The sequence below is a fragment of the Loxodonta africana genome, unplaced genomic scaffold (assembly GCF_030014295.1).
Source record: "Loxodonta africana isolate mLoxAfr1 unplaced genomic scaffold, mLoxAfr1.hap2 scaffold_270, whole genome shotgun sequence".
Lineage (NCBI taxonomy): Eukaryota > Metazoa > Chordata > Mammalia > Proboscidea > Elephantidae > Loxodonta > Loxodonta africana.
The window spans coordinates 156,264-182,667 of NW_026974993.1; the positions used below are offsets into that span (position 1 = coordinate 156,264).

At 42.9% G+C, this 26,404-nt stretch overlaps 1 long non-coding RNA gene across 8 annotated transcripts in view; it reads left to right on the top strand.

Annotated features, from left to right (window-relative positions):
• Window positions 1-26,404, top strand: part of LOC135229344 (uncharacterized) — a 132,422-nt gene that overhangs the window by 73,113 nt on the left and 32,905 nt on the right. For 3 of the 8 annotated variants that reach the window (XR_010320123.1, XR_010320122.1, XR_010320125.1), the window contains one exon: window positions 18,897-25,527. The exons of 1 other annotated variant lie outside the window; for it this stretch is intronic. This is a non-coding gene — a long non-coding RNA (uncharacterized LOC135229344). Of the gene's footprint in view, window positions 1-18,896; window positions 25,528-26,404 lie in introns of those variants that run through there. 4 more of the 8 variants (XR_010320127.1, XR_010320129.1, XR_010320126.1 and 1 more) reach the window with 3 other exon arrangements.

Below are 26,404 nucleotides of genomic sequence, written 5' to 3' on the forward strand. Positions count from 1 at the left end.
CAGGTGAAATGTGTTGTTTTCTCTCTACCTCCTTCCTGAGTATTTTCTTGACCTTTGTTATTCTGCAGTTGATTTATATATATATGTGTGTGTCAACTGTTTTTCCCCTCCCGGGTATGTCTGTAAGTTCAGTACACTGTTTTTTTCTTTTTACATGCTGCTGTTAAAAATATATATATATATATTAGTAATGTACTTACAAATATACTTGGGATGTGGCATAAGGCCCACTGGCTTGGCAAAAAACCCATAACTCGCAGAATATTTTTGTGCAAATTCGGTTTTGGGGCATGGAATTCTTTAACTTGCTGTGGTTTGCTGAACTTCTTGAATCTGTAAGTTTACGTCTTTCACCACATTTGGAAAGTGTTCAGCCAGTATTTTTTCAAATACTATTTTCTTCACCACACATTTTGTCCACTTCTTCTGGAGTTCCAATAAATAAGCTTTTTGTCTAGTTCTTGAGGCACTGTCCATTTTTTTCCATATTTTCCTCTCAGTTTGCAGAATGGATATTTTCTACTGATCTATTTCAAGTATTTAGTTTTTTTCTCTGTCATCACCATTCTGCTATTGTGAAAATATCAACTGAATTTTTGATTTCTACGATTGTACTTTTAACATGTAAAATTTTCATTTGCAAATAGCACCTATTATCTTTCCATTTATTTAAAAAGTGTCCCTGTTATTTCTTGGATTAGAATAGCATTTTAAAATCTGTTTCTTATGATTTTGAGAGTACAAGTCCTGCTTAAATTTTATGGAGAATTTTTTTGTTTTTAGCAGTCGATTGACCCAGTTATGTTCAGGCTCCAAGTTCTGTCCCATCTTCTGTATTCTATGGTTCAAATGTTAGTTCAATTTTTGAAGGCTTTGCAGCTGTATTAAAGTCTAATCTATGTGAGCGCCACTCAGTATGGAACCTCGATGGCATTCTAACCCATAGTGCGGGTCTTAAAGGATTTGATAATGCTTCTGTGGGTCAGGGCAATGGATACGCACCTGAGGGGTGAACCAGGAGTTCATAGCAAGTCTGCAGAATCTCTTTCTTGCACAGCCTCCTCTTTCTCTTCTGCTCTCTGAGTTCAGAAGGAGTGCTTTCCTGGCCCACTGGTGGGAATGCTGGAGCTTTAATCTCCTTATTCTGTTGTGCACATCAGTGACTGGTTCTGCCTATGGGGCCAAAGCACTGGACAACCAGCCAAAAGGCTGGCAGTTTGAACCTGTCAAGAAGCGCCTCAGAAGACAAGCCTGGCGATCAGCTTTTGAAAAGTCTCACCCTTTGAGGTAGAATTGACTAGGTGTCAGTTAACAGCAGAGAGAGAGAAAATGTAATGGAGCTTTCTCTACAATATTTGGTTCTTCCATACTCTGGTCAGAGAGAAGGATTCTCCTCTGCCAGAGTTTCAGGTGTCTGCCCACCTGCCCAGCTGCCTGTCTCTCTCCTTTGTGGACCTTCTATCCCATTTATATGAGAGAGGGCTTCTCTCGGGGCTGTTTCTGTCCACAACGGGTGTGCAGCTGTGAGATTTGGGCTCACTTAATTTCAGCCTCTGGAATATTCATACTCTATGTTCTGGCTCCGCCCTGCCCCCATCCACCTTCAACACTTTCCTTTGCAGAGTCCTGAGATAGTGTCCCATGCATTTGTCCAGATACTTAGTTGTCAGATACCAGCATAGCCACCAGGGGGCAGTGCTGTTGTGGTTGAGGGGGGAGGGACTGTACACTGAAGGAGCTGCAAGACCTGGCTGCCTTGTGTGAGCAGGATGGGAGTGTGCTGAGGAGTGGGTGCTGAAGGTGCTGAGTCAAGGGGAGTTTAATATAAAGTTGGGTCAAGGAGTGTTTGTTGACAAGGATTTATTGCCGTAGCAAGGGTTCTGGAAATGGGTTTAATATGCTGTGGGATTGCTTTTGGAAGCTTAGAAAAGGCAATGGCCCACATTCTCTGAAATCGAAATGCCAGACCTGCTGTGTCAGATGTTGGAAGAGGGATTAAAAGCCTCCAATATGTGGGCATGTCTGAGTTAGTCTTCTGTAAGACCATTTCTTGGAGGTCCTGAAGGATACCCATTTCATCAAAAGAATAAGGAATGCGGAGATGAGGGGAGCACCAGCAACATAGAGCTTACCAATATGTATACTTTGTAGGGAGTCCCTGGACGCCACAAACAATTAAGTGCTTGACTATTATCTGAAAGTTTGGCAGTTTGAACGTACTCAGAGGATCCTTGGAAGACATTCCTGGCCATCTGCTACTAAAGGATGAAAGCCTTAAAAGCACTATTGAACAGTTAGTTCTACTATGCCCACATGGGGTGGTCATGAGTCAGAAATGACTTGATGACAACTAACAGCAACAATCGTCTATAGGCTCAGGTTGTTAGTGGGAGCTGGGCTGCCTAGTAGCAATGCAAATCATGGGATCCCAGATCAACAGAGGCCAGGTGGAAGTACTTAACTGTCAGAAACAAGTTGTGTGTGATTACAATAATGGTCAGCAGGTCAGAGTAGTAGTTATCTATTGGGGCATAATAGATTCTCCCCAAACTTAGCAGGTGTGAGATAAATGGAAAATTAATATTCAACTCATTCTGATAAATTTGGAACTAGACAAAAATTTTGGTATCACTCAACATAGTTTTCAGGTGAAGGAATAAACTAGAAAATTTAAATAACTAGTATAAGTATAATAAGAGATTTTTCAAATAATGATGATATAATTGCATACCTGAATAAAAGACAAATACATCAAAATCAATGGTTTCTCTCCAGTATAGACATGAGGGTCTCAAATTGGCAAGGGTGAGAAGGGCAGACCGTTCTCTTTCCCCTACTACTTGACTGGATCAAACTGTGTTCAAAACTGTAAAATATTTAGGAAAACATTGTTTTGACCAAAGCAGCAAAGGACTTCTATGACGAAAACTAATGTACTAAAGTACATAAAATGAAACCTGAATATATGCAAAAAATATGCCATATTTTCAAATGAGAAGTCTTGTCAATTAAATGGAGGTCCCTAAAACTAATAATATAAGTGGAATGTATTTCCAGTCAGAATATTAAGATAGTTGTTTTTGAATTGTATACAGTAATCATATGCTACAAATAGTACAGTAGATAACAGAGGATGTTGCTGGTGTTAGGAGACTTGGAGTCCATTTCTGACTCATAGCGATCCCATTTCACTGCCCCATAGGGTTTTCTAGGCTGTGATCATTATGGGAGCAGAACAACAGGTCTTTCCCCTCAGTGCCCCCTGGTGGGTTCGACCTGCCAAACCTTCTTTGGATTAGCAGATGAGCACTTAATCACTGCAACACTGTGGCTGCTTTAAAAGGTATAGAGAAGAAAAACATGAAAAAGCAGGATACTAACAGGTGTCTACCTCTTCAGGTAACAGAATAAATTGATATTACATAGCATAGAAACTGACAAGTCGACCAATGAAACAAAATCTGCTAAGAAGTCACAATAACCATTGATACAAAGGCGGTATTTTGAGAAAATTATATTTATTTAATAAATGGTGCTGACTCAAGTGATCGTTCTGGGGGACAAAGCTTGCAAAAATGTGATACACAAATGATAGATTTGGAAAATCATGTGAAATGGAGATGACAAGACTTAATAACAATTTCCATTTTACACAGAAGGATAAAAGTTAAGCACTTGAAAAATGATCAGTGAATTCAAACAGATCGTTCACAGCAAATCCACATGCCCAATAAACATAGTCCAAGTTGCTCAAAAACACTGGTAGTTAAGAAAATATCAAAGTCCCAGTGAAACTGGCACAATTTAAAAATCAACACCATCTATGGCTGGTTGGGCTGTGGGGTGAAGGATACCCTGAGACATGGCTGGAGAGGTGCTTTAGGACATCCTCTAGGGGAAAGACATGGCCATGGCTCTGTACTTTTAAAACATACTTTGAGCTGGAAATCTCACTCTATGGAGTCTTTTCCACAGAAGCAGATCCTGTAGTATACAACGGATAGTTATTATTAGTATTGACCAAACACTGACTGTCCATTGATAATTGAATGATATATAACTTATGGTAAAGCTACATCATCAATAAATGAGTTGTAGTAGTTGAGTGGGAAAAATCTCTGTGAAGTATTATTGAAGTATTACTGAAAAAATCAGGGTGCATGCAGAGAAGTGTATATAAAATGAGCACATCTGGGTTAAACAATATCAATTGTTTGAATATGCTTGGATACCTGTTTATGTTTATGAGTGTGTATAAGTCTGTGTGTTTGTTTAAGCAAGGATAAGAGAGACTACCACATTGTTAACCTGAATTACCTTGGATTCACTTGCAGGAAAGAACAGGGGGAGGAGAGCTAGAACACGCAGGAAGAGTGGACTTAAAAAGCATGGATGATAATGTTTCCACTTTAGTAGTGTTATGTATGGAAGAATAAATCTGTCTTAAAGGGAGAAAGCCAGAATATTCCTTAGAAGCAAGGATGGCTTTGGCCATGTTATCAAGAAGGAGGGACCAGTCCCTGGAAAAGGACGTCATGCTTGGTAAAGCAGAGGTCCAGTGAAAAAGAGGACGACCCTCAATGAGATTGATACAGTGGCTGCAACAGTGTGCTCAAATATAGCAAAGATTATTAGGATTGCCCATGACCGGATGGTGTTTTGTTCTGTGGTGCAAAGGGCCACTGTGAGTCAGAACTGACTTGATAGCTTCTGACAACATGTAGAAGTCCAGATAAAGTGTACTGAATTGATATCATCTATTTAAATTATTCATGTAAGTTAAAGACTGAAAAATATAGTGTCAGTGCCATATCTAACGACTTAAAGAGAATCAAGGTAGAATATCAAGTGAAATAAGGGGCGAGAGCAATGTGGGTAGAGTGTGACCAGGCTTCCATAAAAGTAAACACCCCAGCAGATGTACTTGTGTACCTGTGACTGTGTATATGTGACCCTGCAGAGAGGTGTAGGGAAGGATACACGTGTGTCTATTTACATTGCGTACCTTGGGGGAGCAGGACCAAATTACATATGAGGGTGGGACCCTGACATAAATTTTTTTGTCATACAAATCTGTAATCTTGCAAATGTGATAAAAAACAATTTCAGAGCTTTGGAAATTCATAAACATCATAGATATATGTATATTTTAACGTGTTTTGTTAGATATTTAAAATAGGTGACAATTCTCCAGAATGACACACAAAAGATTTGAATCACTGTCAGGAGAGCACACCGCAGAAAGTAATAATCAGATCCAGTGGATTTCTTGTTGTTCTTGGAGCCAGTGAGTTCTTCTGGTTTCTATGACTGGAAATGACCAAAAATAATTTTGGGAAGTCAGTAGAGTTACCCCTCAAAGACGTCTTGCGAGCACACGTCTACAGCTAAATTCAGAAGGCTGGACACCATGTGCAATTCACTAGGTAACTCTTGCGCCTCTAGAAGATTCTCTTTCCCGGATATGCTGCTTCCACCTCCTCCCTGCCTAGCCCCGCTGGATAACCCGCCTTTGTGCATGCTAGGCCCCATTCAGGTCTGAGCCTAGATCATAGAGGACATCAACTGGGAAGGTAGCTTTTAAGAAGAAAGATGTTGATGAAAAGATTTCAGAAAGCAGCACCTCCCCAGCCAGCCTCTCCCCAGCCTGGGAATACCAACCCCTCCCACCCTGATACCTCTGAGAATCTCTGATTTTTCATTTTGGATCCTTAGGAGACTGCAGAATTTACCTGGTCTGAACACCTTGGTTCTTTTCTACCTGTGACCCTCTGCCTCGCAGGAGCGGTCTCTGTCACTCTGAGGAATACACACAGGACAGACTGTGGACGGAGGTGCCCATCCTAGAGGCCCTGCCCTCCATTCCTCTGCCCATGGGGGGTTCCCTGTGATACTTGTGGTCTCATCTCCCAGAGAGATGGATACACCCCTGTCATGTCCAGGGCTTCCCCAGACTTGGGATTTGATGTCGCGACTGAGACTGGGGCTTTGTTGTCCACTGTTGAGTCTGGCCCTGAATCTGCCCCTTCCCACCATTACCTCTGATCACCTGTGTTCTCGCTGTTCTCCCTGGGTTTGAAGCTTGTCCTCTCTTTTGGTTCTTTCCCCTCAGAGGGCCTTTTTCTTCCAGTTCTTTGACCTCGGGACAGGTCAGATTTGACCACAGGAAAACAAAAAAAAAATTAGCAAGTTTGTTTGACATGTCAAGAACCGGAATGTACAGCTTGATTTTAAGGAGAAGAAAAAGTTCCAAAGCTCTACCCCTTACCCTAGGACATGCTCTACAGGAAATATCCTGCAAGCCCTGGATCAGCTCTTATCCAGAAATGGTTAACACCCAGGGGGATTTTTCTACACCACCTCCCAGTTCACATTCCCCCAATGTGGCAAAAAGGGTGCATCCAAATCATAAACCCAAATTCACCCTAGGAGACCAGAAGACATGGCTGGGGTGAGTTCATTTTCCTTCAACCTGCCCTTCTCTCCTCCTACCAAGCCCTGCTTCTTTCTCTGCCTCTATACTGCTGGGAAGGGCCCCAGAGTTGTTTGTTTAGGGCTTTATGTCCACTGCTCACCTGCAGGCATGTTTCGCAACAGCCTGCCATCTCTCTCATTCCTTCTCCTCCAAAGAACTCAGTGACACCCCCTTCACCATGACACCTCAGCAGGGCCCCCCCAATCCTCCCAAGTCCCACTGAAATCCCATTTCCCTTTCCCTATTTATGTTGCGCTCATCCTTATGGTCCCAAGATCTCACCATCCAGATGAGGCCTGTCCTGTCCTCTCCTGGGCCAGGGGAGCCTCTGAGGGGACCTGGTGTCTGCGGTCAGCTATCTGGGACTTCTTCCATCCAGATCTCCCTTAGGGCTGGAGTTCTCTGTGCACTTGGGTTGGGAGGGTTGGGGTCACAGGGGAAGGAGAGTATGATCTTCCAGGGGAGCTGGGTGAAACGAACCTGAATGGAGGTCTCTACTGAAGGGCCCACGTTTCCAGCCCAAAGGCCCTGCTCCTCCTAGTCCCGGGGTTCTAGCACGTCTTCAGGTGCTTTCCCATCTTGCCTCGGTGGTGCACCTGCTCCTTCTGCAGCCTGGTCTCCTGCCTCTGCAGCCTGTCCAGCTGGTGCCTCAGCCTCTTCAGTTCTTCTCTCTGCTTCTCCAGCTGCTCCTCCAGGCGCCTGCAGACCGCTCTCTTCTCCCTCACCTCCCTCTTCTTGGTGGCCATCAGGCAACGCCTGGCCAGCTGGTGGCAGCGTCTGGGCCTTCGCTGGACTGAGCGTGGCAGCTGCCTCTCCAGCAGCTCTTCAAAGAAGACCCGGCAGCTGAAGCCCTGGCTCACACCATGCTCCGCGTGGGCCACGAGGGCCTCCCGGGACTGGAACACGCGGCAGCAGGCCACGCAGCGGAAGCCGTGCTCACGGGTCACCAGCCACTCCGGGGTGGTTGCGCGGGGTCTCTCCCCATGCTCCTCCCGTTGGTCAGTGGGCTCCTGGGTACAGGTCTGGGGCCCCTCCTGCCAGGGCTCCAGGTTGCTGACCAGGGACTCAGTGTTGGCCAGACTTGGGGCAGAGCCGATGGTGCTCTCCTCAGAGAGCTCGGCCTCAAAGACCTGGGGCATCTTGCCCACGGGGTCAAAGGAGGTTTTGGTCTGCCAGGCGACCGCCACCCCCTTGACCGTGTGCACCTTGGTGAAATATGCGCACCTGACCCATGGCTTTCCTGGGGCAGCCCCGTAGCTGGAGGAGTGAGAGGGCTGCTCGGTGGAAGATGAAGGATAAGAATTCTGAGATTGTTTTGGAATCTTCCTTGGCCTGGAGCTTCGACTTTTTTCTTGGTATGTTGCTGACTGTTGCGCATTTTCCTCTTGGATAGAGACCTCTGAGAATAGAGAGTTAATTTACTTGAGCTTTCAGGGTCCTTATTCTCACCTGTGACCCCAAAGCTTTGGTCATAGGGACCCCTGGAGGCCTTTCCATCACCACATCCTCCACCTCTGCAGACCCCATGGTTTCTTTCTTCTTCCCCAGAGACCCACCACCCTTTGGGGGCACTGCTGTGGAAGACAAAGTCTCCATTGTAAAGTGGCACTGTTTATGATAGTTCATTTTTTAAGAAGTTATTTTTCTTTAATTCCACATTTATTGAATTCCAATGAATTTGTTCCTTTGGAACTTAGAAATGACCTCATTCCCATGAAGCTTCATAATAAATGTGTGACTTGATGTTTTGTATGCGGGTGATATTCTTAGTAAATTTGGAGGGTAAACACTCCAGAGCAATGGTAACCTCTTTTCATCCTCTTTTTACTGAAAGGCTTTTTATAGAGGAGGTATACGTAAAGAGAAGAATGTGTATATTTAGTTATGATTCTTACATGTATACCTCTTCCTTGCACCCCTATTAACCCAGCCACAGTAGAAGATGAAAATTGTTTTTCTCAGAATAGAAGCCCAGTCCTTAGTAGATGAAGTGAGGCAGAAAGAGATGGCCGTATCTGAGAACCTTGATGCGAGAACTTCAGATGGAGAACACACAACCTCCTCTCCTGTGTATGTCTCCGTGGGTTGTCTATGTCAACCTAAAGGTCTGTGTATGCTTCTGAATCTGTGGGAAGGACTGCAGAGTTCAGGATGCAGAAAGAGATGGAGCTAGGTTGGGTGCGTTGAATGGAGGGAAAGCTCGAGAGAGAGACAAGATTCAGAGAGGGAACATGCCAGCAGTTGGTTAGAAGGATACAGAGATCAAGGAGGGAGCAGAAAGCAGGGCTCAGCCACTGAAGGGCAGAATGGGGCAGCAACAAAGAAGACAAGGCGGGGGCACACTAGTCGGAGAAAGAATGGATAACTAAGAATGATAGCAGAAAATGAGTTTAGCTATAGTTGGAATTTTAAAATTCTTTCCTGCTAGACTTGGAAAACATCATGCTAAATGGAATAAGTTAGTATTTGCCCTAAGTATAGGGCAAATACTGTACAATGTGACTTATATGAAATAAGGAAATATATAGAAAGCAAAGATTATTGGTCATTGCCAGTTGTGGGCAGGGGTAAGGGGAAGTTTTTCCACTGGGGCATTGAGGTTATGTTAATGGTTGTAGAAGAGTTTGGAGACGGATATTGAGAATGGTTACATGACTTGAAGAATGTAATGAGTGTCACTGACTCATACATTAGAAATTATTCAATTACAAGAGAAAAAAAGATCTATACTATAGCTGTCTTTACCTAGAAGAATTGTTAAACCCTTAGGTAAAGATGGTCAGGAGACCTTGGAGGAGAAAGGAAATCCCTAGAGCTAGAGGGGCAGGGCCTTCCTGGACCTTCTTCTGCTTGAGTCCAGGCTGAGAACTGTGGCAGCTTACATTGACTGGGAACTCTGAATGAACGTGTGGTACTGTGCTCCATCACACCACCCTCTCCCAAAACCTCCTGATAAATTTGATATTTTGTTTTAATTCGCATGATATATTAATTCAGTCTCCTGAAAAAATTAAGTACAAGTCTTTGTAACCACCCTTCTCCCTGGTTCTATACCCACTGCCCCAGTTGCCCACCTGCGTTCTTTCCACTAACAGAGCAGGAGAGTTCACAAATCTGACTTGTCTGCTACTGTTATGGAAAGCCCCTCAGATGACAGTAGATTTCTATACTTCACTCACATATTTATTCCTTCATTTATTTATTCACAGTATAATTTCTTACTGTTTACTAATTGACAGGAAGTTTTTTCAGGTGAAAGCCTCAGTGATCCCTTGTGGTCCTTGTTTCCGGAGTGAATCAAACCTCTTGCTGCCCAGCACCCATCGCACAGACTGAATTTTTCTCCCACCCTTACCTTGGGCCTTAGAGAAAGGCCTCTTTCTCATGTATTGCTGCTCCATTCTGGCTGGGTGAAGATGAACCACGAAGGATGGTCACCGGCAAGATGTTTCTCCTCCTCCCACGTAGAGATGATGTCCCAAACTCTCACAAGTTGGGGACCTTGATTTAGGCAGAACCGTTTGTAATTTGGTATCCAAAGTCGCTCTCCCACAGGAGACCTCAGACCCACAACCTCTCCAAAGAGCAGTTAGGATCTGAGTGAGCACCAAGGTTTCCAGTAACCCTTGTGTGACATCATCGCTGACATCGCTCAGTTCCAAGGGCCCAGTTTGAATCTAAACAGCGCACTAGGAAAAAACATGGCAACTGTTGTGGGAGAGGATAGGAGGCTGGGAGGAGGGAAATTGTATCTTAAAAATGAATTGAGATGTTCACTTAAAGAAGTCAATATCCAAGAGGAAGGAAACTGTGAGTTGAGGGAATAGAAGAGTATAATGAGTCGCTGTTTCTCCCAAACCTCTTCTCTGGCCCTGCATCAAATCTCTCCAGCTCTAGAAACACAATGTCCACTCTGAACACCTCTCAGGCCTCCTTTGCCACTTAGGCTTCACACAGGCTGTTCCCTCTGACTAGTAGACATACTCTCCCTTCAGTTGACTGGTTCCTCCTCCATGGTACCCAGTCTGTGCTCCTGCTTTATGTATTCAGAGCACCTAGTAATCCTCCATCATAGCACTGAGTCATAGGAGATGCTCATTTTCCAATTTGTGTCTTCCAAATGGGTTGTAAATAACTTGGGAACAAAGATGAGGTCTGCCTCATATTTGGCAGTCCCAGAAAGTGAGACAGAGCCCCACCCATAGGAGATACTCAATGTATATCTATTGATTAGATAAAAGAAGATTCTTCCAAAAGACTCACCCTTCGTAGCCATCCGTGCAGAATGGAGTTTTCGGTCTGTTGCCTGGAGGTACTATCACTCAGTGGTGGTGTCTACGCCACTCTCTCTTGACCTCCTGACTCTAAACCGTGTGAAGCCTCTTGGCCTGTCCACATGCTTCTCCCTTGGAGCCACTCAAAAGGGTAGGATTACATCATCACAGAAAAGCACTGAGACTCCAGACGTCTATGGTCAACCTGCCTGGGAGGCTTAGGAGAGCCCTCGGGGAAAGGTCCACTGTCCTCTGCTTGATCTCCTTTTTTGTCCAGGGGGCAATTAGGAAAGGAACAAGTAAATTGTTGAAACATTTTAAGGCAGGGTTTGGGAAGTTGTGCTTGGTAGGTAGAGGAGAGCCTGAGGATTTGAAGGAAAATGAAAGATGTCAACATGGGAGCAGAGGGCTCGTTTTCTGTGAGTACAGATGGTAGAATGTGGGCAAGTGGTTGGAAATATAAAAAAAAAGAAAATCTCCTAACCATCCACTCGTATTTCAAAATTTAGGTCAAACATCACTTCCTGGTGGGAGCCTTTCCAACCCTACACCTGGTAGAATTTCCCATCCTGCTGCATACTCTATTGTATTTAAGAAATGCTTCTGCCACAACTAGGGACAAACTTGATTGCATTTACATGTTGTGATGGATAGCAAAAATGGCCACATGTTCTAATATGTATGTACCCATACATATTATATGACTTATAGCTCCCTTTCTCAAGAGCAAGATTCTTCCTCCACTCCTTGAATTTGGACTGATCTATGATTGCTTTGGTCTTTGGGACAGTACAAAGACTAATAGAAGCAGAGACCAGATATAATCAGACACATCATGGCGTGCTCTCTTACCAAAAACCAAACCCATCACTCTCAAGTATATTCTAACTCATAGTGACCCTGAAAGACAGAGTAGAACTGCCCCATAGGATTTCCAAGGCTGTCATCTTTACAGAAGGAGAGTGCCATGTCTTTCTTCCACAGAGCAGCTGGTGGGTACAAACTGATTACCTTTCCTTTAGCAACTGAGCCCTTAACCACTGCACCACCAGGGCTCCTCCTTGCCCTCTTGCTGCTCTTCAAACACTGAGAACCCATGGGAACAGCCCAGGCCACCCTAATAAATGACAAGAGATCATTAGAGAGAGAATCCAGCTGAGAAGAATTCAGACCCTCTGCCCTCCCGCTGACATTGTGGCTGATTCCGGATACATGAGGGAGCCCAGCCGAGAGCGGCTGAGTCTGCCCCAGACCAGAAGAACCCCAAACTGCCAACCCGCAAAGCTGTGAGCGAAGTAACTGCTTGTTCTTTTAAGGCACTTCATTTTTGGGTCATTTGTTATACAGCAATTGATAACTGGTTTGTTAACTGGGCTGTTTCTCTCTCGAGACTGCAAGGAATCTTTTCTTAATCATTTCTGTATCAACGGTATCTGGCAGAGGGTTGTTCCTGTAGTCACATAATTTAAAAGTTTCTGTCATTATGTTTTAATTTTGTTTTATAAATAAGATATGGCTGGATTTGCAAGTCTAAGCTGAGTGTACATGTTTTTTCCTAAGGTATTAATCCCTTTTTCTTGCTATTACTCATACATTTAGACATAATTCCCATATTATACTTCATATTCACTGTTCTTTTTTTTGTTATTATTCTGCCTTTCCTGTTTCTTTTTTTATTGGAATGATGAAATTTTCTTTTTCCTTCTAGCTATTTGAAAGCTGTATTTTTAATTCCTGTTCTTTCATAGTAAACATGAGATCTTTGAACATTTTAATATTTGGTATATTGTATCAAGTTCATATCTCAGTTCTCCTCTCAAACAGTAATTTTTTGCTAGCTGCCATTGAGGTGACTCCGACTAATGGTGAACTTAGGTACCACAGAACTAAAGGTTGCCAGGTCCTGTGTCATCCTCACAAGTGCCAGCAATTTAGATTCCATCATTATGGCTAATGTATCAGTCCATCTCACCAAGGGTCTCCTACAGCCTTGTTGGCCTTCTTCTTCACCAACCACGATATCCTCCTCTAGGACTGATTAATCTGTCCTGATGACATGTCCAAAGCAAGTGAATTGGACAGTATTCTCTTGTGATCTGTAAGGTTTGAATTGTCTAATTTTCAGAAATAAATCTCCAGGTCTTTCTTCTTAGTCTGTCTTAGTCTTGAAGCTCCCCTGAAACCTGTCCACCATGGATAACTCTGTTGGTATTTAAAATACTGGTGGCCTAGCTTCCAGCATCATAGCAACGTCCAAACCACCACAGTACAGCAAACTAAGAGACAGGCAGCGAGCTGAACAGGGTATTGTTGTTGTTAGGTGTCATCAGGTCAGTTCTAATTTATCGTGACCCTATATACAGCAGAACAAAACACTGGCCAGTCTTGTGCCATCCTCACACTTGTTATTATGCTAGAGCCCATTGTTGCAGCCACTGTGTCAATCCAACTCACTGAGGGTCTTCCTCTTTTTCACTGTCTACTTTACCAAGCATAATGTCCTTCTCCAGGGCCTGGTCTCCCCTGATAACATGTCCAAAGTATGTGATACAAACACTCACCATCTGTGCTTGTAAGGAATATTCTGGCTGTACTTCTTCCAAGACAGATTTGTTTGTTCTTCTGGCAGTCTATGGTATATTCAATATTGTTCACCAACACCATAATTCAAAGGCAGCACTTCTTCTTCGGTTTCCCTTATTCATTGTCCAGCTTTCACATGCATATGAGGCGTTTGAAAATGTCATGGCTTGTGTCATACACATCTTAGCCTTCAGAGTGACATCTCTGCTTCTCACCACCTTGAAGAGTTCTTTTGCAGCAGATTTGCAATACATCATTTGATTCCTTGATTGCTGCTTCCATGAGCATGGACTGGGGAACCAAATAAAATGAGATCCTTGATAACTTCAATTTTTTCTCTGTTTATCATGGTGTTGCTTATTGGTCCAGTTGTGAAGATTTTTGTTTTCTTTATGTTGAGGTGCAACCCATACTGAAGGTTGTAGTCTTTGATATTCACCGCTAAGTGCTTCAGGTCCTCTTCACTTTCACCAAGTTTGTGTTATCTGCATATCGTAGGTTGTTAATGAATCTTCCTCTAAACCTAATGCCACGTTCTTCTTCATAGAGTGCAGCTTTTTGGATTATTTGCTCAGCATACAGATTGAATAAATGTGATGAAAGGATAGAACCCTGACACAAACTATTCCTGATTTTAAACTACATAGTACCCCTTGTTCTCTCTGAAAAACTGCCTCTTGGTCTATGTACAGGTTTCACATGAGCAAATTTAAGTGTTCTAGAATTTCCGTTCTTTGAAGTGTTATCCATAATTTGTTATGATTCACACAGTATAATGCCATTTCATAGTCAATAAAACGCATGGAAACATCTTTCTGGTATTCTGGTATTCTCTGCTTTCAGCCCAGATCCATCAGACATCAGTAATGATATTCCTCATTCCATATCCTCTTCTGAATCTGACTTGAATTTCTGTTGCAACTTCTTTTTAATGATCTTCAGCAAAACTTTACTGAGTTTTGATATTAATGATATTGTTTGATAGTTTCTGAATTTTGTTGAATCACTTTCTTTCGAATGTGCACAAACATGGATCTCTTCCAATCGGATGGCTAGATTATTCGGCCAGTGCTGCATCTGTTTGTTGAAACATCTCAATTGGTACCTGTCAGTTCTTGGAGTCTTGTTTTTTGCCAATGCCTTCAGTGAAGTGTGGACTTCTTCCTTCAATACCATCAGTTCTTGATGACATGCTACCTCCTGAAATGGATGAACATCGACCCATGCTTTTGTGTGTGTGTGTGTGTGTGTGTCTGTGTCTGTGTGTCTGTGCAGTGACCCTGTGTATTCTTTCCATCTTATTTTGATGCTTCCTGTGTTGTTCAATATTTTGCCTGTATAATCCTTCACTATTGCATCTCGAGGCTTGGATTTTTTCTTCAGTTCCTTTAGCTTGAGAGATGCCAAGCATGTTCTTCCCTTTTGTTTTTCTAACGCCAAGTCTTTGCACATGTCATTATCATACTTTGTCTTCTCGAGCCGCCCTTTGAAATCTTCTCTTCAGCTCTTCTACTTCCTCATTTCTTTCATTTCCTTTAGCTACTTTACGTTCAAGAGCAAGTTTCAGAGTATCTCTGACATTCATATTGGTCTTTTCTTTCAGTATAAGGGCTGTATTAGAGGGTACCATCATTTTTATAACTTGCAAGTATCCTCTGTCAGGGCAGTTATTGACTGTAGCTGCACACCACCTAGTTCTTCTGGTTTTAGGCTGATGGCGTCTCTGGTTTATGTGGCCATTAAGGGAAGACCTTTTATTCAAAGAATTATACTTAGAGCAAAATTTGTATATTTATGTATAATTTAAAGCTTCTCCTTTAAGATTGCCTTTCCCTGAACAGAAAGCTCTCACCATGTCATTATGGGAAATACTCTTTCAGTGTGAGGCAGAAAGAGATGTCCATATTTGAGAGTCCGATGGTACAAATCTCAGTAGCCAAGACACAACCACATCAACTGTGTGTGTGGGTGGGTTGTATATGTGAACATAAGGGTCTGTATTTTCCTGAGTATGAAGGTAGGATTGGCGAGTTAAGGAAGAAAGAGATGGAAGCATCTTGGGAGTGGAGTGCAAACTCCGTGACAGAAGTTGCAGCAGGGGATCTCTCAAGAGGGTTTTAGAGGCCAGTTAGAAACCTAGGAAGCAAAAGGAAATAGGGCCAGTGGAGGGCAGCACTACAGTAGTGGTGGGGGGTAGCAAAAATAATGGTAGTGGAGAGGGCAACAAAACTGCCCTGAAAGGAGTGGCAAATTAAAGATCCTAGACAAAATTCAGGTTAAGAAAAGTAGGAATGTAAAAAAATTCTATCCTATAGCTCTCTTTGCTGTGAGAGTTTTTTTAGGCCCTTCGGGAGATGTGGGGAGAAGACATAGGAGGAGAAGGGGAGTTCCTGAATCTAGGGGAGGAGTCTGCAAGCCATCTTCTGCCCTCAATGATGTGGGCTCTGGGCTCCTTCAACTTCTCACTCCCAGAACCTCCTGAAATATTTTCTTAATTCTTCACATAGTACATTAATATCATGTCATTAGAAAATATAATAAGTACGCTTCTCTCTAACCACCCTTTCCCCCATCCTATACTCTCTGCCCTAGTTGGCCACTGGCTTCCTTCCTTTCCACCAGGTACAGATCCTAAACAACAGAGTGCCTGGAAAGCTCTCGAACTCCCAATGAATTCTGTAGCTTGATCCCTCACTTATTCCTACATTTCTTATTGATATAAGAATTTGGTTAATTGCCCACCAAATGACAGGAAATGCTTTCTCAGGACGCTCCTTCTTATGACCTTATCCATTCCCAATTCCTTCATCTTGTCCTATCATGGCTCTCTTTTCTGGTGGAAACCAGACCCTTTGTTCCATAACACACATCAGTCTGGGACAATTTTTCCTCTCACCCTTATCTAGAGTCTTAGAGAAAGGCCTCTTCCTTCTGTATCACTGTTTCCTCCTCTCTGGGTGAAGAAGTTCAATCATAATGATGTTCTGAAGGATCTTTATCCCTTTTCCCAGTTCTTCACGATGCATGACCGTTTGGTGACTTGGGGACCCCGGTTTAGTCCGGAATTTCCGTGATAGAGTAGTTTCAGATGCTCTCCCACAGGACCTCAGATCGACACCCTCTCCAAAAGAGTAGGTGAGATCAGCGTGAACTTCCATAACCCTGTGTGACATCATTCCTGACATTGCTTAGTTCCATGGGCCCGCTTTAAATAGAAACACAGCAAAAACAAAAATATGAAACAGTTCAAGTAGGAGCTTGAATACTGCCAGTCCCAGACTGGGAAAAGGGGGCTTAGATATAAAAAAGGAATTGCAGCTTTTCTCTGCACTCCATGTCGTTACTATCCCTTGGTGGGGAGAGAGAGAGTACAGGGAATCGTTACAGTGTGATCAGGAGTTGATTTGCCCAAAACTTCTCATTTGACTCTCTTGGAATCATGTCTCTCCAGCCCTGGTCATACAATGTCCACTCTGAACACCTCTCAGGTCTCCTTAGCCTCTGAGGCTTCACACAGGCTCTTCCCCGTGACTAGAAGATTTTCTCTCCCATCCCATCTTATGGCCTACTCTCTGGTGAAGCATGGTGGTTAAGAGAACTGACCCCATTGGAACAGATTGGGCTTATGAGCTCACCATAAAATGCTAAGACTCAGGAATTTGTGGTCAGCCAGAATGGGAGGTTTAGGAGTTGACTTGGGGAAAGTCCATGACCTCTGCATCTTCCAGGCTCTGCTTTCACTCTGGAGCCCATATAGAAAAGGAGCTGGTAAATGGAAGCAGCATTTGAGGAAGCAATTAAGAACGTTGGGGTGGTGATGACTTCTCAGAGGAAAATAACAGTTTCAACAGGGAAATGCTAGGGTCTACTCTTGTACGACTCCAAACTATAAATAGGGACGAGTGGTTGGAAAACAGTAGAACAAAAGATGATCTGCATCTGGTCACAAATGTACCAAATGCCTCAGTGGCTTCAGCCTGTCTCCTCAGACTTCTCTCTGGAGAAGACATGGGGCTTCCTGGACCCGGGCCTTTTTTCACCCCTTAACTATCCAATCATATTCCCAACTTGGTTGAGGCATCAGTTCCTGGTTGTGCTCTTCCCTAAATATCCTCCTGGTAGATTTGTTCACTTCTTGCTCCCTACTCCATTGTACCTGCAAAACCCTTTACCACAGTATAAAACACAATTGCATTTACCTGTTGTGGTTGATGTAAGAAATGTCTACACATTTATCCTCTCTCTGTGCCCATGCCTTCTATGAGACTCTGGAGCGCCTTTCATTAGCAGTAGGAGTCTTTCTCCATCCCTTAGTTGGGGCTGACATTATTGTTTTGGACATTGGGATGGTAGAAAACCTGATAAAATGAGAGAGTTGGAAGACTTTACATTGAGACTTCCCTTTTGTTGCTCTTAAACCCTGAGAACTCATGGGAACATCCTCAGGCTAGCCTGCTAGATGATGGAAGACCAATGGAGGGAGGATCTAGTGGTTTCACTGACTTGATGTTATGAACTGGCTCCCAGCTACCTGGAAGCAAATTGTAGACACATGAGGAAGCCGTGTTGTGAGCCACTGACGCTGACCCAGATCAGAAGAGCTCCAAACTGACAACTTGAAAGATTGTGAGCTGGTAAATTGTTGCTCTTTTAAGACACGACAATTTGGGGTCATTTGTTACAGAGCAATACATGACTGATACAACTGTTAACTTGGCTGTTTCTCTCACCAGGCATTGAGGGAAATTCTCTGAGTCATTTCATCATCAAGAGCAACTGCCATAGGGTCTCACATGTAGCTATTGTATAGTAAATCTTTGGTGGCTCCATGGATGAATGAATAATATGAACCGTAACTGTGAATCTGCACAAATTCATGTGTGCAAGAAAACATGATATTTCTTTCAATCAACTGAATTCCAACTCAGAGCTCTTGGCTTACAAAATTGGGGTGAAATTTTAACCTTACTTATTTTTAGGGCTTTGTTTTTTTTTTCCGTGTTGGTTTATTTTTAGGGTGCCCCTCACCCAGATATGCAGTAATTCCTGGAGTCTAATGAAGGACCAAGGTTTGGAGAAGAGCTTTAACACACTCATTGCCCCAGTCTATGTGGGTGATCTCTCTAGAAGCATTGCCTCTGCAGCTTCCTTTCCCAGCTGGAGCATGAGAACGTTGGCAGGGCTGGGAACGCCATAAGGGAGTCTGTCTACTTACGTGCCTGCATCACCCTTTGAGGTGCTGCCACTTACCCCAGGGCTTTATCAAGAAGCAGACCTCACCCCTTCCTAATGTCTAGGACTCTGCTGTCTGACTCCCACTCTTCCCCTGGGTTCCAGTTCACTCACTGTGATTAATCCAGTGAGCTGAGGCTTTTACCATAGACTCTTCAGAGTCTCCAGGCTTCAGGGATTCAACTCTGTGAGTCCAACTACCTCTCTGAAATGAGGTAGGGAAGGAAAGAAAATGCAGAAAGATTTTATGTTGAATTTAATGTTTCAATAAAATTTCTTGCCCTGCGTTTTCAAAGGGTCCTGCCTAACGGTTCCCTCTGTTCTCTTACAAGATGCAGGACGATGAGGAGGGAATGTTTGTTGTGTCATAATCTGTGGAAGGATGCAAAGTGCACATGGGGTTCGTTACTCCTGATGCTCACACTATTGCAGCCCACCTACTGGGAAATTACCGTAAGTGTTGCTGAGTCCCTCACACATCCACACTGAACAGCTTTCGGATTCTCATAAGCAGGAGTTATTTGTGTCCTAAGATGAGCCACTCCTTGGAAGCCCTACCCTGTCCTATAGGGTCGCTGTGAGTCGGAATCAACTGCATGGCAAGAGTGTTTTTTTTGGAGAGGGGTTGATATTAGCTGCAGAATAATGTTTAAAAAAATGCTGACAGAGTAGCAGGTGAAACCAACACAATGAAACTGAAATGAAATCTCTTTTTCACACTTATCGACCCCACAGTGCCTTCGAAGTGTGTACTTTTCACTGGGTTTAGAGGAAAGAGAGAACTCTTCACGAGAGAGACACAGCTTGGGACACCTCCAAAATCACACGCCTCCTCCCTGATGTTAGGTAACATTCCATGCTGTTTGGCTGGTTTATCATCTGACTGCTCCACACAAATAGAAGGCCCGTGCAGGCAGGAGCTTCTCTGCTGTGTTGCAAGAGTATCCTGGTTCCTAGCACCTAAGAAGCACTCAAAACTGATTTGAGTGAATGAATGAGTGGGTGGGTTTTTATAAAAACCATGGTACTGCTCTCTTTATGTAGTTACAATAGTGAAAACAGGGATAAGGGAATGGAGACTAGTACTTGTATAACTTAAAGTTATATAAAATGAGAACAGAACTTCTATAATGAAGAGAGAGACAAAAATAAAGTGTACTAACTGAATGTACCCCCTTCACTTTGGTTGGAAAGAGACATGGTAAAGTTGGGTTGTTTTTCCCCTACTGATTTATAAGTTCTATATATTGAATTGAAAAGTTAGTCTTTTAGGAGTCAGAAATATTTCTATTGAGAGATAATTCACCCGCCATAACATTGCCCTTTGAAATGTGCACAATTCTGTGGTTGTTAGTATATGGACAGAGTTGTGCAACAATCACCACTGTCTAGCTTCACGATATTTTCAGTGCCCTGTAAATAAATGCCCTACATATTAGTAGTCATCCTCATTATTCCTTTCGTCCAAGACGTAGCAACCACTAATCTACTTTCTGTCTGTGTTGGTTTGTCTGTTCTGGACATCTCATATAAATGGAGTCACGCACCATGCGGTCATTTCTGTTTGGCTTCTTTCACTTAGCATAACGTTCTCAAAGTTTGTCCATATTGTTGCATGTATTTTAATGACTAATATTCCAGTCTACGAATATACCACAGCTTGTCTATCAGTTCATGACATTTGGATTCTCTCCATATTTTGGGTATTTATGAATAATGCTGCTATGAAAATTCTTTTGTAAGTTGTTATGTGAACATGCTTCAGCTCTCCTGGGTACATACCTAGGAGTGGAATTGCTATGCATGGTAACTCTATGTTTAACTTTCTGAGCAAGTACTTAACTGTTTTCCAAACTGATTGGATCGTGTCACATGTCCACCAGCAATGTATGAGGGTTCCAGTTTCTCCACATCCTCACCACATATGTTGTCCATCCTATTGATTTGAGCCATCTTAGTGGTTTTGAAATAATAGTGCGTTTTGGTTTTGATTCGCATTTCCCTAATGACTAATGAGGTTGAGCTTCTTTTCATGTGATTATTGACCATTTCTATATCTTCTTTGGAGAAATGTCTAGTCAAATCCTTAGCCTGCAATTTTTTTTTTCAGCTTTTTGCCTGTATTTTTGCTTTCTTCATATAGTTTTTGCTATGCCAAAGATCTGTATCTATATCTTACCAGTTTTAGCCTTCACAGCTTTGGGATTTTTAGAAAATCTTTCTCTTTTACCAATAAAAAGCAAAACAAAATCTCTCATAGTTTCTTCTGAAATTTTTATGGTGGCATATTTTACTTTTAAGTATGTGATCCTTTTGGAATTTTTTTTCCTGCAAGCTATGAGAAAAAGGATGAAAATATTTTTACAGGTGATCTAAATGATTACCAAATTGCTGCAAACATTCCTTTTTGCCTTTTTGCATAAGCCATATCTTAACTGCATTTTCCCATATTCCATATAGAAAAGCATTTTTACAGAAGGAGGCCCGCCATTCCCAGCCATTTCATTTTAAGATTTTGCTTTGCTGCAATAGAAATCCCTTCTATTCCTTTTCTACACACCTGTTGTCATAGCCAATAAAAATTTTGTGTGAGTAGGACTCCTGTGAATTTATAAGATGAGGTTGAATTTTATAACTGGTTCCATGTGGTGCAGCCCAGCAGAAGGACAGACAGAAGCAGTAGCTCCAGAGGGAACAGAAGCTATAAGCACATGAGCCTCTAGAGATTTGCTCTTGAATTTCAGAGAAAGCTCTAGACTTTTCTATATAAACATATTATATATGGCCATCACCTTAGAACAGACAGAGAATAATGCTTTGAATGTGAAGCATTCAGGACAGAACTGGAGAAAAATGTAGAACAATCTTCTAACTCACAAAAAAAACACCAGACTTACTGACTTGACAGGGATTGGAGAAACCCTGAGTGTATGGACCCCAGATATCCTTTGAGGTCAATAATGAAGTCGCTCATGAGGTTCACCCTTCAGCCAAAGATTAGACAGGCCCATAAAACGAAATGAGGCTCCAGCAGCATACTAGCCCAGGAACAAGGACTAGAAGGTAGAAGAGGACAGGAAAGCTGGTAATAGGGAACCTAAGTTGAAGAAGAGAGAGTGTCGACATGTCATGGGGTTGGTAACCGTTGTTATAAAACAATATATGTACTAGCTGTTTAGTAAGAAGCTAGTTTGTTCTGTAAACCTTCATCTAAAGAAAAATTTAAAAAGTTAGGCTTTCAGAATGAGAGTGTTCATTCCTTAGAAGTATGTGCTTTGTTGAACATATCTACCCATTTCTATTGGGTATGTATCTAGAAGTAGAATTGCTGGGTCGTAGGATACATGTGTGTTCACAGCTTTAGTAGATATGGCCAAAGCATTTTTAAAGTGGTTGTACCAAATTACACTTTCACTAGCAGTAAATTAGAGATCCCTTTGCTCCATGCTCTACCTAGTAGTTGGTATTTTCCATCTTTTTCATTTTAGCCATTCTGGTGTGTGGGGGATAGTATCACATTGTGACATTTTGTTAAGAGTTTCTCTGATAACTAATGAATGTATGTTGGCCATACAGAAATCTTTTCAAGTATTTCCTCATCTATTGGACTTTTTTTTTGTTTTTGCTTTATAAACGGTTCTTTATATATTCTAGAACCAAGTCCATAGTAGGACATAGGTATTGCAAATAACTTCTGCTACCATACGAATTCACCCTTGTGGCTTGTCAAGAGCTTTCAGATTCAGAAACCTGCCTTTTATAAGAACAGGCAAATGTATAGTAACGAAAGTTTATTAGGGGTTAACGGGGCAGGAGGGAGGAAATAAAGCAGTGTTATTGCATACAGAGCACGGAGTTTCAGTTTATGGTGGTGGAAAAATCCCATTGATAAGGGTAAGTTTGCACAGCTGATTAATGTAATTGCTGTCAATAGCTTGTACACCTGTACAACTTGTTCACTTGGCAAAGGTTGTGTGCAATATTTACAGCAGCAACAAAAATGAGCAGCTTCTGAGGCAACATTATAGTCTGCAATTGATGAGATGTATTCTTTTATTATACTTTTCTCAGTTTTCTGGTTTGTTAACATGTGACTGTTAAAATCAAAGATAATAAAGCGTTTGCATGATGAAAGTGGTAACAATGTCTATTCCACCCATTGTGTCCCTCTGAAGCTTAAATGAGGAACTACATGCCACTAGCAGTCGCCCAGCCTTACTTGGCACTTGGGAAATATTTCATTTCTCCCACTCCTCTGGCTCACGGTCTTCTCCCCTTGTTTATTTGCTCTTTTCTCTTTCCAGCTGGCTGCATGTGACCACCAGGCTTCCTGACTCCATCATTCTGCTTTCCATACCAATGTTATTGTAACCTTGGGATCTTGGGCAGTGGTGAAAGTTACACACTGTCCCTGCCATTATGAAGGGGACAAGCCAGTGCGGGTGGGAGGGGCAGTGGGGAAATTCGGCCTAGAGAAAGGACAGGCCACCTTCCAGGAACCACACTGGCCTTCAGAGAGCTTTGTTGGCTGTGGTTCACCTGGCCAGCTTGTAGGCGTCAGGGTGCCCTAGGGCTCGGTGCTTAGTTCTCTCTATTGACACCCTCTGTCTAGGATGACTCAGTGAGTCCACTGCTGTCTATCTGTAGCTAAAGATGCCAGCTTTGTAGCTCTAGTCAAATTCCTCCTGGGTGCAGACTCGTATATTCAAATGTCAGCCTAACTCTCTGTATCGACCTCTTTTGTAAAATGGGCATTATAATGGCACATTCCTCATAGGACTATCATGCAGAGCAAAACTCTTAAGGAGAAGCTTTTACAAGAGCCCCTGACACCAGTGCATGTGCTCAGTAAGTGTTAGCTGTTAGTATTATTACCTGACATCTCCACGTGGACGTCTGACAGCTATGCCATGTTATCAAGGCCATGAAGCAAGTCTTGGTCCCAAACCCATTCCACCCGTATCAATTTCTCAAGGCTACAGTGATGGGAGTCTGTGTGTTTTTCCACATAATGGACATGGTTAAAAAGGTTGACCAGGTCCTTCATAATAAGTTGCTCCAAAGTTCATATGGGTGACCATTGATACAAGTTACAGTCAACTAATATAGAAAAAAAAACAGAACCACTCTCAGCAGCTCATGCTTGGACTCTCAGTCCAGAATGTCTGGTGAGGGCACTATTATGGACTGAATTGTATAACCCCAAAAGGTATGTTGAAATCCTAACCACTGTACCTGTAAATGTGACCTAATTTAGAAATAGGGGATTTTTAAAATTATGTTAATAAGGCCATACCAGTGTAGGGTGGGTCCTAGACCTAGTCCCTTCTGAGTTATAAAAACAGCAGAATAGACACAGACAGGAGCAGATGCATCTACAAGGCCAGGAACACAAAGGGTGGCTGGAAGCTGCTAGAAGCTGAAGTAGACATGAGCCGTGCCCTGAATTCAGACTTCGAGCCTCTCCTGAACTGTAAGAAAATAAATTTCTGTTCTTTAAAGCCACTCAGTTGTGTTATTTTTTTCTTATGGCGGCACTAGGTAACTAACACACATATCTGTGCTTATAAATCCAGCCTAGGGTAAAATAGTGCTCTCCCCTCCTTGTCTAGCCCACCTGGATCCTGCTGTTTCCCTATCAGTGTCCTCTGCTTTCACTAAGCTACAAAAGAGCCGGCTTGATGCTGAGGCATAGAAATTCACTTTATTTTTTACTTTGTATTTATGATTAACTAGTATTAATTCTAATGTTTTCTATGGCTTTTAAAAATTTCCTGTGAAGACATTCGTATAATCTATGAATAATAACAGTTATACTTTTTCTTGTCATTTCGTTCTAGCTTCGACCTCCATTGTTAAATATTTCATAGAAATAATAAGAGAAAGCATCCTTGTTTTATTGCTAATTAATTTTAAAGAGAATGTCCCACATTTCGCCATGAACTATCATGCTAGTTGTAGTTTTCCAAGTTTGGGAACTCCTTTTTTTGTTCCTAGTTTGCTCAGAGTTCTTATGTCTCAGTGTGATTGGATTTTATCACTACTTTTCGCCATCTCTTTATGTGAGCCTTATCTTTTCTTCCTTAACCTACACATGTGGTGGATTAAGTTATTAAATGTTTAATGTTCACTCGATTGCATGCTGACAATAAACCCCCTTGATCGTGGCGTATTACATGGTTTACACTTGTCTGGAGTTCTTTGCCAGCATTTTATGTAGGGTTTTGCATCTCAATTACTTATACCTTTCTTTTCTAATTCGGTATCAATATTAAAGTAGCCTTAGGGATCAAGTTGGAGAGCATCTCATATTTTTCTCTTCTTTGGTGACTATGTACAAGATTAAGATGATCTGTTTTTTGCATGTTTGCTGGAACTTGCCTGAAAGTGGTCTCCCAAACCTGAAACCATTTGGCCATCGAGTTGATTCCTTCTTCTTAGGGAGATCTTGAACTACTGACCCATTTTGTATAGTGATTAAAGGCCATTTCTGGTGCCAATTTACTTAGAAAAATTTTCACTGCATGTTGTAGACTGCTGGGATGTCATCATTAAATATTACGCGGTTATCACTGTTTTCAGCCTCATCCAGGCCAATTAATCAATCCCAGATTTTCCATTTTCCGGAAGTCACGCTGCGTATCTACTCCTGGTACCAGTTCCCTTATCTAAGACTTATTTGCAAAGAAACATACAACCAAGCCTCCTTTGAGTCTATGATGTGAGAATACAGTCAGTCCCACATAATGTGACACCTTTGTAATTGTTCTTTTTAAGTGTTTCACATTTACTTTTTTTTTTTCATTTCCCACCTATCTAGCAGTTTTAAAGTTGTGCATTTCAGGTTGAGGTCATTAGCTGGATTGACTCTGCGGGGCGGTGCGGTGCCCAGTTGCATCTGGGCATCAAGAAAAGGCGCCTCTAGAACTAGGAGGCCTGAGGCGGAGGGTGGGTGGTTGGGGGGTGGGGGCGGGGCAGGGCTGCACAGAGAGGGGCGCCCTGGGGGATGCGCGATGCCCAGGGCTGCCCCACCGCAAGCTCGCGGGCAGCAGGATGAAGCTGGCTTCAGGAGCCTTTTGCGACAGTCCCAGCCCACCCAGCCCTGCCCTGAACTCAGACCCACCAGGCTCACAGGTCGCACCAGAATAGGGGAAGCCTGAGGTCACAGAGAGCGAGACCCAGTGCACGCACCTGAGCCTGATCACAGCGCTTATGCTGGGATAGGAGGGCAGAGGAGGCATATGGGGACTTGGGTCCAGAGGATGACCCAGGAAAGGTGGGAGAGTTGAGGTCACCCTCTAACTCTGGGTCCGCACGTGGAGGCCCGAGGTTGCACTTCTGGGAGGAGAAGGCAAAGCCCCAGAGGCCACACTGTAGGTACACACACTGCACCCCCTTTCTCCCTCAGAAGGGCTCCCCAGGGAGGTCACCCCTAGTTTGGGGTGCAGCAGAGCCGACCCCGGTCAGGACTAGGGACTTTATTTCCTGCACTTTCACCACTGGCTTATAGTAGACTCCTTTCTCCATAGACTAAAGAAGAAATCATCAAAATAAGCTCAAAACTCCAGATTTGAGTTAAGGATCATAAATACAACTTCAGCGATAAATGCCTGTTTGGAGCCCAAGTTGCATTAAAAAAAAAAAAAAAAATCCTGAACAAGACCCCAGAGGGAGTGATAGGAACCTCCCTCTTTTGCCACAGTCCCTCTGTGGCCCCAAGCTTTCTTATCTCCCACCTCCTAAGACTGTATCAACTGCTTTGAGAGTTTTAGAATAAAGATCCCCAGGAATATGGCTGCTCTCATTCAGTAAGGATTTCCCCAGTGCTGGACTAGACTAA